This window comes from Grus americana, chromosome 5 (assembly GCF_028858705.1).
Source record: "Grus americana isolate bGruAme1 chromosome 5, bGruAme1.mat, whole genome shotgun sequence".
NCBI classification, from domain to species: Eukaryota; Metazoa; Chordata; class Aves; order Gruiformes; family Gruidae; genus Grus; species Grus americana.
The window spans coordinates 43883761-43895854 of record NC_072856.1 but is presented as its reverse complement, the minus strand read 5'-3'; the positions used below and the strand labels follow the sequence as shown (position 1 = coordinate 43895854).

The window sequence follows — 12094 nt, the reverse complement described above, 5'->3', positions numbered from 1 at the left end:
CAGTTTTATACATGATTTTGAGATATATTCATAGAGATACGAAATCACAGAACACAAAAATAATACTCTTTCATTGTACCAACCAGAATACAGTACTACATGCTTTGTACCTTTGTACCTTTGTACCAGAAAGTTCTGGACAAATCAAAGGGAGGTCAGAAATTAAAAATGAAATTGAATACGGTCTTAAGGCAATGGATTCATGACGGTAAAAGAAATAAATATACCTGGATCAGCTAACAAGAGCTATGGAAAAGAAGGATTTTAGACAGACTGGTTACCTATAAATAATGAGAAGAAATTGAAAAAAGGAGAATAAAAAAGAACATGGTGCATCAGGTAAAAAAATCCTCCATGAAGCCTGTTGACTGTGGAATTATTTCCCTAGGAATCAGTAGGTAGCCAGCTGCTTGAGTTATTAAGGTGCAATGGTAGAAATCACATTAACAGCTGATTACTGGGGGGTGGGGGAGTAAGGTCTCTGTAGAATTAGCAACGATTGCTTCCCACCTCTTCATAGTCATAATGCATTGGTGAATTTTACACCAGTGGAAAATGACGCTGGTAGTAGAAGAAATTCATGGAAGTCATCTATAACAAAAGTGAGGGCAACAGGATATCATAATGAGCAGTGTTTTTAGATAAATAACTGAAGTAATTTCAAAACAACTTCATGAATATCAGAAGCTGTTGCTGTATCGATGAATATGACTCGGGACCATCCCTCTGACTGATGACCATGCAAATATCTAACATTATTTCAGTGTGGATTTCCACTAGCAGTGCAGACTGATTACAATACTCAAGACACAGTCTGCGTAACAGCTGCTAGTATGCAGTAGCATATTTTCTCCCTTTCCAGTTTATTAAGGTGTTTGTATGGAAAACACCCTTCATTCTGACAACCCATAGAGGAAAATCATATACAAAGATATAATATACATGGACAAGCAAAATGTGGATGAACTAATAGAAATCCAGAAGCTAAAAGGTCAGAGTATTGATATGTCATTACGCCTACTACCTGCGGTTGTCTGAAAATAATGGGAAGAACCTTTTCAATTAAATGAAGACATATTGAAAATATAAATATTTATAAAGGGGCATTAAAATCCCTAGAACAGACTCATTAAAAATAAAATTACTTCAACAGTTGCACATAAAATTTACTGGACTGAAGTTCCACTATGGTCGAGCATTGATCACCATGGAAAAATACAAAGGTATGCAAATAATGCTGAAAGCAGGTTACCGAAATACCACTGCTGCCCGCTTCTTAAACACCTGGCACAAGATTAAAAGAAAAAAAAAGACGGATGAACAGCTAAACTGTTCAGTGAATATATGGGTCCTTGAATTAAAAAAAAAAAAAAAAGAGGATAGCCTAAATATTCTAACTTGTTCACACCAGCTGAGAGGTTTTTTCCCAGAACATATGACAAAAAAAAATAATTTATTTAAATTCTAAAATAGTGTCCCTTTGTGGCTACAGTTGGGCTCCTTCTCAAAGACTGGCCATGATCAATACTGTATGCAACACACTATTACATCTTTTAACTCATAATGATTGCACCTGAGTGACCAATACATTCTGACAACTATATATGTTGTAGCCAGTGTCATTCCTCCAGATAGAGGCACTGTGGCTGATAGATCTTTTATTTTTTTTTTTTAAAGCATGCCATTGCCAGATTTCCATCAATACGTGCTTTGCAAAAATACTTTTATTTAGTCCCTTTTGATACTTCTTAATTTGAAATTCCTTTATTAATGTCCTGAATATTATTTCTCCAAAGAATATTGATGCCATAAATAAAAAAATAAATGAGAGTTCTAGGCCTGAAGAATGGGTCACGGAAGCATTCAAACAGTTCAGTGGTTTAAGCAATTCCCATGTTCTTTATAGTAAGCCTTTTGCTTTACTATGGCAGCATGGCCCTTTCCTTGCTCCAATTTGGTTCTGAGAGCTTCAAGGGCCCACCTTAACTGTGTCCAGGCAGAAGAAAAAGTGACGTGATGATGTCACTTATTCAGCTCCTGCAGATAGCAAGAGGTTTCCTTAGCCCCTGAGGTCAGAGCAGCTTCAAGCCTGCTAAAAAGTTTCACCAGTTGTAACTGCTCCCAGAGGGACTTGACTTTGGCTGAAAATCAACTGTATGAAGTGCTGCTCTTATAACACTTCTCTCCTTGCCAGGCATACTTTTGCTGCAAGGTGGGAAATGATTTTCCACCTGAAGCAATTACTGAACAACATAGAGAAACCTTCCACCTAAAGGAGGAAAAAAAATCCCAGCAAAAAACAAACATTCCCCATCCGTCCCCTCCCTCCTCCCCCACCCCAGTGATAAACATATCCAATGTTCCCAAAGGCATGTAGTTCTGACCTTGGTTTTCACCACAAATGTTTCTGACACTCAAGTTCTGGAGACCTCTCAGACCTCAGCCTGCACTCGGGATGGCTTTGAAGAGGGTCCCTTCATACCGCTGAGTGCACTTGGGGGCCAGGCAGCACTGATACCTTGAAAATACTACCTCAGAGATGTTCTTAGGAAACACTGTAATGAGATGGTATTAAAAAAGAGCCCATAAGACCTAGAAGGACTTTGACATTTTGCTTTAAAGCAGAGGATATAAAATGGTCAAGTTTGCCTTACATGTGAGTCAGAAGCCCGACAGCTGGTAGACTGGTAACTAGATGGCATTGCCCTACCATAGACAAATATTTTACTAGCCTTCTTTCCTCTGCAATTACACGAGTTGAGAGGACTGTGTTTTCTTTTCAGTACAACCACCCAAGCATCCCTCACTAATTTAACCGAAGGCAGCAGCTGTGTTAGCCTCTCTGGCGCACAGGCCACAGACCACGTTATAACAGTAGTGCATGTTGTGCATACGCAGAGTATGTTCTTTGCACTGTCACAGTCCATCACAGAGTGTCGCTCTCTCGTCTGTGGTGTACTCACGCATTCTTAGTCTAGAATGAGCTCAGGCACCCTCTTCATTTTATATTCTCTCACCAAACCCAATGATAAGCACTTGTTGAACAGAGCCCACCACTGATTTTCTTCTCTGTGGTGGTTGGTGCCATAACCTCAGGATTTAACAGGACAACATGTTGACAGATTAGCGCTGATCATGCATGTCCATACCATCCAAACTCAATTACATGTGAATATGGATCCACGATGAGCAGTAGATTGAGTTTCAGCCTTCTTCCCTGAAACGATCTAGAGAAACCTGCGACCTGTACAAGGGTCCAAACAGCCTGGACACTAGATGATTCACGCACAAGTTCGTTACCTACAGTGAAAGCTTGAGCTGACTATTATCCATCTTAGAACTTCCATTTTTCAACAAACGGAAATTAAAGGCTGCTAGCAAACACATTTTTCCTCCTTGGGCCTCAGTCTCCTCATCTTTAAAAAAAAGCATTCACGATATTGCCTTGGCAAGGCGCGCTGAGCTTCATTACTGAAGAGAGACCCATCACTGTTGAAAGAGCAAAGTTAGATGCAGCACAGTCTGAATTCAGGACAAAACTAAACACAGACGGTCTTCTGATGACTTCAACCAGCAAACATTTTCTTTTGGGCCTTATTTTCACTCTCCAGGACCACTGCAGCACCCACACTGATCCCCTGTGACTAGCTTGGGAGAGGTAGTAAGGACATGGGGCATGTGATTTAATCATCTGAGCCTTTCTTGAAGTTGAAGGACTGCTGAGACATGCTCTTGACAAGAAATAATCGGAAACCATGCCTGCATTACAACCCCCTCATTTAGGGAGTTGCACAGTAATCAAATGGCTCCAGTTCACTTCATGCAGCCACTGGGCAAATTGCTCAGATAGCAGGGACTCATACGACAGCAATAGGCACACGACATCCAGCACCACTTGTCATTCCTCACATTCACCACACCATCAAATGGTCCAGGACCCTCAGAAAAATAGTTTCTGGATTAATAATGTTTGGTTGAAACACAGCAAAACGTACATGATACTGATGAGCAGAAGGAAGCGTTTTTGAGATTTTTGCAGCTGTGGTACTGTCCTCTTCAGCTCGATCCAAAGTCCTACAGTTACTAGCTTGTAGCTAAGAAATGCACCTGAACTTCCTGAGCACATGATGCACCTAGAGCTGGGGTCCTGTTATCTCTAACTGATTAATGAGAGCCTGGAAGATGATAACTTAGCATTAGCTTTTTTCACACATACATCAACTGTTAGATATAGTGCATCTGAGTTTACAGAAAAGACTACTGTAGATTTTATGCTTTAATCCTGAACATTACTTGATACATGTTAACATTAATTACACGTCTTCACGTTTCCACAGTGTATCTGTGTTAATTGCAAGACACAGATTCACAGGCTCTCAAATTTCTTCCACGAATTAGGGAACTGGGTTTTCAATACAACAGCAACTATTGTGGATACATGTTATTCCTAGAACCGAGCTTGCCATAAAATGTTCCCGTCATGTTTTGACAGGGAATTGGCTGTATTAGCATATTCTAGCCCAAGCATTCACAGAGTCCAACTATCCACCCCTGAAGGCTTGCTTCTAGGTAAGTAAAATTAATCTGAAATTTAAAAAATCATTTCATTTTGTACAGTGTTTATCATGCTAGAATTTACAAGAAAGATTTTTGCTATCTTGTATCTGTTCTTTATTGCCAATTCATATGCTTTGTCCATTCTTAAATATTTGCCAATGGCTTTAGTTAACAAAATAACTTTAACTTAGTATTTGTAATACTGTAGTTATTCCCTACAGTAATAGATTGTTTAGGTAACACTGCAAATACAGAGGGAACCTTATCTATTAATCGAAGACAGAACTGGCATCAAGTCATCAAGAGTGACCTCAGTATTTGAATACAAAAGATGTTTAAGATGTGCCAGCAGCTCCACGTTTCACCGCGTTATCACAAAACCCCGGCCGCTCTCCCCGGGAAGCGCGAGAGCATCGTGGCTGGGGCAGAGCGGATCCCGGCTCGGCTCTGCGGCAGGCGAGGAGGAGGGGCGCAGCTGGCTGAAAGACAAGAGGTATTTTCACCTTCCCGGTCCCCGGGCTGAACTGGCAGCCCCTGCGCCTGTCTGCTGGCTGCTGGAGGCCACTCGGTTGACATGGATCACTGAAGGGGTGTGTACGTGGGTGGTGTAGAGCCAGCGACCCTGGCTTCGGGCCAGCAGGGAAATTGCCTATGTCAGGGATTTGCAGAAACACAAACTTGGTGGAAGAGAGACGGAGGATCTTGTCCTAAAGGTCATAGCGGTTTGTTTTTTATGCTTTGAGTGTGTTTTTGACAACATCGATTTTAAGAACAGCACACCTTTTTCCTCAAAGCCAAGCTTAATTAAGAAAGCAGTAACTCTGGCTGTGAACTCAAAATAATAGAGCTGCTGGCATACCAACTAAACCAGGTAGAAAATAGATGCACTATGTATTACTTTGTTCCTTTTTTTGATGATCCTTGCCAGGAGCTTCATTCTGAACACCGTCTCTTACATGGAAACCGGGGTATTATGGCATAAATGGGCATCAGGCCTTCTGAGCAGGCGTTTCAGGATCAGCTCCTACAGCTCCACACACCTACCTACCAACCTGGTCTGGACTGCAGCCCCTTCACCTCCCACAGACTTGACAGCATGCAGTAAATTGCTGGCTTGCACTTTTACTCTTCAAAACGCCAGCCATGGAAATCTTCCATGATGACAAAGAATGCGCACTTTCAGGAGTCAGACATTTCTGCTAGGAGACTCAAACGACATCTCCTGTCACTGAAGTTCGAATTCAAATTTGCCTGCATAACAACAGAACCTAATAGAGATTTATTTGCTGGAAATTATGCATGAAGTTAAGGCTAATTTGGTTTGTGCCTTTGGTTTCCTTTGCAGCTTCTCACCGGCAAGGATAATGGCTTGTGACTTCCATTTTACATGAGTGACCTACACATAGAAAATTTTATTTCAAATTAACAAAATCCCTCTGCAAAAAGTAGTAATACTAGTGAATTACCTCTTGTATTAGATGAACTGCAACAATTCAGATGAAACAAAGAAGAATCCTGACCCTGAAAACTGAAAGAGTCAGTGAAATGTCCACTCAGTGCAAAGGAGTGCTTCATATATACATCCATACAGAATAAATCTGATAGCACTGATATATATCATAATGCAGGCATCAGAATCACCTGAAAACAAGCTCAATGTAATGACTATGTCCTGTTGACTTTTATTTTTGTCTCCAGGGAATAGTGTTTACTTTGCTTTAAAATTTATATGAGTCATTTTGTTATGTGCCTTTTTTTAATTAGTGTGAAGGAAACAGTCATTTGAGAAAGAGAGCGGAAATCAATTCTGATTCGATACTGATAGCTACTGTGCGATGTAAACTGTGTGTTCTTTCTAATTAAATGTAAACATGTGCAGTTCTAAAGTCCAGCAGTGATGACAACAACTACTAGAAAGGATTGCTTAAGCCCTGGTCAACTGATTCTTGTGAACCTTTTGTTCATACCGTAGGTGAGCTTGTGCAATCTGTCGCAGGGTGAACGCCAGTTATAACTGACTTTATTTTAGGTCATCTTCAGAGAAAAGACTTGACAAGAATGTGGAGCGCTCTGTAATACCTCCAGTTACCCATTAACTATGTCCTTCTGATAGCTAATCAATAGCATTGCATGGAGCCAAACACACTGCACTGAACTGCCCCTCTTCCAAAAGCCAAGTCTTGGTAAATATTTAATGGCAGTAAAGGTGTTTTGACTCTTATCAATCTGATATGTTAAAGAACTCTTGAAAGAACCTTTATCTTGCTTCTCTCTGCATAAATAATTTGTTCAGTTACAATTTTAGTCTTATGTAAAACCACTTAATTTAATGATCTAATGCTTTTAAATCAAGGCTTTGGACAGAGAAAATGTAGTTTCAATCCACATGTCACAAAATAAAGAAAAATCAAAGTTTATTTCCTTGATAAAATGCCAACTAGAAATATACATCAAGGAACCCAGCCCTTTATACTGTAGTAGTAAATACTGCGCCAGACTCGCTCAAAACCTGTTATACAAGTGCACATTTGAGATTTTCTTACAAGGCTTCAGTTTCTGTAAAATTCTTAGCTCTCACTCACAACAAGATGGCGTAGCATTTTTAGCCTCTTTTCACCAAGGGAAAAAAACCCCAACTCTAAAATAATTATACTAAGATCCAGAGACTTTGTGTTCCCATACAATGACCATTCCCATCTTCAAGTAGGTATATTCTCAGCTAATGAGTTTTATTAAGTGTTTTACCATTTTGTGTTGTTCTGTGCAAAACAGTTTGTCTAGATCACTAAGAAGAGAAACACTTTTATCCTGATCCTTTAACATCTAGTGCATGTACCCCTCTGCTGAGCCAGGTAGGATCAGAACGTCTCCTTGGAGACTTAGGTAGGCTTATTCCATGCCTCGGTGCTAATGTCACAGGACGGAGGATGGAGGCATCTCCTGACCTCCTCCCCCAGCACAGTATTCCAGCCTTCTCTGCATGATCCAACCTCAGTATGAGCATAAGTATTTTGAAGAAACTGATTCAGCAGCGGATCCAAGCTTTTTCTTGGAAAATAATCTGGGAATAAAACATTGATAGTGTTTCAGTTTCCAAAATGTGAATCACCATAAATGTCTTCCCAGAAGTATAAGCGTTATTTTTTTTTCCCCCCAGTGTTTAAATGGCCTCTTTAGTGCTCTTGATGCCATTCAATAGATTTAAAAAATAAAGATCACGGGAATAATTCCCAAACACTGCCACAGACAAACTGAACGGCCTGGAGTTTTCAAATCACTAGTAATTGGCTCTGATGAAAACAGTATTAATTAAAATCATAAAGGCATATAAATCAATCAAGTAGTAAAGCGCATGGCACCATTCAGGACTGACTGGCTGAAGAAAGCCTGTTACTAATAACCTCAGAAAATATCTGGTACTTAATACAATGTTATCTTTATAAATCAGACATGATCGTGAATTTTATGGCTGTCCTGATTTGCTATTGTGATCACTTGGCTTAACTCCCCCACTGAACCAGAAAAGCAAGAGATGAAGCTGTCTTGGACCCAGGGCTGGAAGCCAGCCCTGCCTTCCAGCATGGCCAGGAACATCCAGCTGAGTAGATGGAAGAGAAGAGTCTCTCCAGGAGAAGGCAATTAAAAGAAATACAAAGAATGGAAACGTGTTTCAAAGATGGAATAACAAAATGCATAAGGAATTTGAGAGAGGGATGATCTCACGGATGAGCTGAGTAGCCCTAAAGCTAGAAACCCTCAGCGTGACTGACCTGGGAAGGGGATTCACATGGGGCTCTGCCCTCTTGTCACTCCCTTCTTGCTCAATCATTCAGCTGGTTAAAAATCTTCAAATTTCTTTAAAAAAACCCCAAACACCAAAAACCTACCATTTTTTAAAATTTGAGGATATTTCCTCCCTGCCCCAGGAATATAAAACAGAGAGTATTTGAACAGTTTTGTCTCATTTTTCTCAAAGGTGTTACTCAAAAAATATTAAGCAACTCTGACCAAAGGCAAACAAGGTGTCCTGTGCTCCAGTACGTGCCCAGTTGTGATCACCGTTGTGCCAAGAAGTGAGGTACACTGATGAAATCTAGGTGAGTGTGCCTAGCACGTGGTTTCCCCGCTTTCTTGGTACTGTGCACAGCAACACATGCCACTGATATGGCAGATGAGTCGCTAGGAGGACCACACGTGCTGCAGTCTGAAAACCTTCCTCCAGACTGGTACAGATGTCCGTGATGTCTACTTTAAAGCTATCATGGCTTCTCCCATACAAAAATGCAGTTGGTTTGGGGATTGCTATGCAGATATACACTTAGCAAGTCACCTCCTGACAGCCATGTAAATGACACAATGGCAATGTATCGCTACTCAGTAAGCCATGTCTTACGTAGCTGCTCCTGCCAAACCCTTATTAATATAAATCATAGAGCTCCTTGGACAGTTAAGCACTATGAAACAAGGCAGTTAAAATGATGGCTTAAATGATAAAGGGAACGCCTGGGAAATTTAATATAGGGGAAGTCTGCTTCCCTATTGTACCAATGCTTACTGAAGCAACTGGGCAGACTTGTCTGGGCCATTCTCCTTAATGTGAAACAAGGACGCATGCTGGGGGAATGATTTAGTGGATTGGGGATCAGAGCTCTGTCTTGAATTCCCTCTTCTATTTCACGTCTTCTGTGTGGTACTGAGCAAGTCACAACATGCAAACCTCAGCCTGCCATGCTGAGGCTGGGAGCAAAGTGCCTTTCCCTTGCTTTTGTCTTGCTTAAATTCTAAGCTTGGGGGCCCAGGATTGCTTCTTATACCTATGTGTGCCGCATCTGGAAACCTGAGGCCCTGATCTTGGTTCAGATCTCAGTGCAAATTATTATTCATAGGAAGATACAAAAGAGTTAATTAACAGTATGCGTGTGTTGGCAATGCACATCAGCCTGGTTAACCTCAGCAGATGGATCCAGGTTTGGGACCTGTATGGAAAACACACAACAGGTTCTCAGAGGGAGGCAGTTTTTGCCTCCCCACTGCAGGTTCAGCCACCATCGCCACCGTTGGGTGCAGGCAGCGATAGCAACCTCCCATCCTTTGTTGAGTGGCTGTGAGCCCAAGATGCTTTTTACCTGAGATGTTCTTGGCTTCCTCCCAGGTAAAAGGGGCCACGAGATGGATACGGCCCACTGAATGGAAGCTGCATCGCACAACTCGCATACTTCTTGAAAAGTGAGAGATGAGACTGGTGGCTGCTGCAGAAAAATCAGTGAAGAGAGAGCTCCAAAGCATAGGAGCTGGAAAGTGGCTGAAAATGGATGCTGAATTGATTTCTGTATCCTAAAGCTTTTAAATCAGCTTCCCTCACCTCTCTCTTCTTTTACACTCATGAGTTTTAACCATTGGGCGACTGAAATAAAACCTGTAAAAGAATAATATTGTTGTGCACTTTAATTTGGCAAGAATGAAGAGGAAAACAACAGTTTTAACTTCATGAAGCAGGAGTTCACAAGAAAAACTGCAGCTTTTTCTTTTTACCAGCATATCATTTCTCCATACCCAGCAGGTAAAAGTGAAATACTGTAGCAGGAAATGTATTGGTTGCACTGAACCAAAGAATTAATTATTTTCTCAGGACCTGACAAGGAAACTGAATGAGCATGAAAGCTCTTGTGAAATCTAGCCAACACTGAACTCAACACTGTTCAATTCCCTATTTATTTTTTGAACAGGACAAGATAATTATTAGTATGAATACTGCCTGCTGTGCTTACACACATTCAACTGATACTACACTCTCCTCTGATGGAAGCAGTAACATTACTCAAGAGGGAGAACTAAATTCCTACATCACGATAGTCCTCATTCTATTGTCACAACTGTAGAAGTGTAATAATATATGACTCTCTTGGTAAAGACAGTAGGGAAGAAGGGCTAAATGGAAGAATAAGTATTTCTGTATCTTCACCAAAGACCTCAGGATGGAAGTCTAGCTTCTGTATTATTCCCTTTTCCAGAGTATGATTGAAACAAACAGAATGTGATGTTAGACAAGCCTGGATAACATTAAGAACCTGCCTAGCTCCGAAGCACAGAATCACAGAATGGTTTCTGTCATAAGGGACCTCAAAGATCATTTAGTCCCAACCTCCCTGCCATGGGCAGGGATCAGACATGAACCTTGTTACCCATCCTTCTTCCCACTCCTCTGGGTGAGGGACAAATTCACAGCACTTCTCCTTCCTCTTTGATGAAAGCTCCTCCCAGTTCAATCTTCTTTAATGACAGTGGAAGTCATGAGTGCATTTACCACTGAGGACCAGGAGAAAGCCTAGTAAAGAATGCCTTGAATTTATTTTTACCCAGAAGCTAAGGGCTGTGGCCATCAGTAGGTGCTTACACTGTTCTGGGTGTCTAGTACGACTAAATACTTCCTGGAAATCTTACTGCTTCCTCCTGATCTCTGGGAACGGAACATCAGAAGAGAAAGAAAGCAAGAAAATATTGCTTTATAAATCCAAAAAGAGGGGAAAGATGAAAAAGTTCCTTCAGGAGTAAAAAGAAGCAATAAATAATCCAGATATTTGAAATTTTGACCTTAACCTTGCTTACCTCAATGACCATGGGATAGGTATGAGACAAATCCTTCATGGTAAACTTTGAATGTGATGTAGAGAGTTTTTACCTTAATGAGATATGCAAGATCAGAACCTATGAATCAAGCCCATGATATGCCCCTAAGTTATTTTTTCATGGACAGTGGGTGAACGGATGTCATTCCTCTGTTTAATCAGGAGTTAAAGCATGTACAGTAATTCCTTATTTTCACAATATTCCTTCTGACAAAGATAACAACCATAAGAATGGCTCCCAGCTGGCTAAACCTGACATACAGGTTTTGTTAATAAAAAAATGCATGACTTAATTAATGAAACGGATCTATTAAGACTGTCCCCCAATCTACCACAGTGGCCCCACCTACAGCTGAACTTCACATGACCTATCTTATGCAAAAAGAATTGTAATAACTTGCACTAGAAGCTGTTACAGAGGAAAGGTTGCTATGAAGAAAAAAATATGACACAGAAATGCATACAATGCCCCTAGAGGAGAAAGCTTAGTATTTTCACTTTTACTCAATGTTTTCTTTTACAGTGAATAATTGAAACGATTTTGCTAAACTGTGTAAAATTATTTCATCAAGAGTAATTACATTTGATCTATTAGCACCTGATACTATCTATTGTCTAAATTGCTTGCATTCAATCCATGAGTAATGTCAACAGTATTAACGTCCATTATGGAAGCATTAGTTGAGTAAAAATCATTTTTAAGTGTTCGACATTCTTGTAACCTTCCTCCAACATAATGTTCAAAAGAAATATCATTATACCAACATCATCTTGATTTTTTTTAAAGGCGTGTCTTTACTTAAGTCTGCAAACTCAGGGTCTTTAAACTCACAAACAATTTACTTGTTTTGTTCTGGCAAGCATAAATCTGTAGCAATCTACTCATTTTACATTCTTCTCTGTTCCTGTCT

At 40.4% G+C, this 12094-nt stretch overlaps 1 protein-coding gene across 12 annotated transcripts in view; it reads right to left on the bottom strand.

Moving 5' to 3' along the window:
• MIPOL1 (mirror-image polydactyly 1) overlaps window positions 1–12094 on the bottom strand; it is a 198528-nt gene that overhangs the window by 27547 nt on the left and 158887 nt on the right. The gene's annotated exons all lie outside the window — the stretch shown is intronic.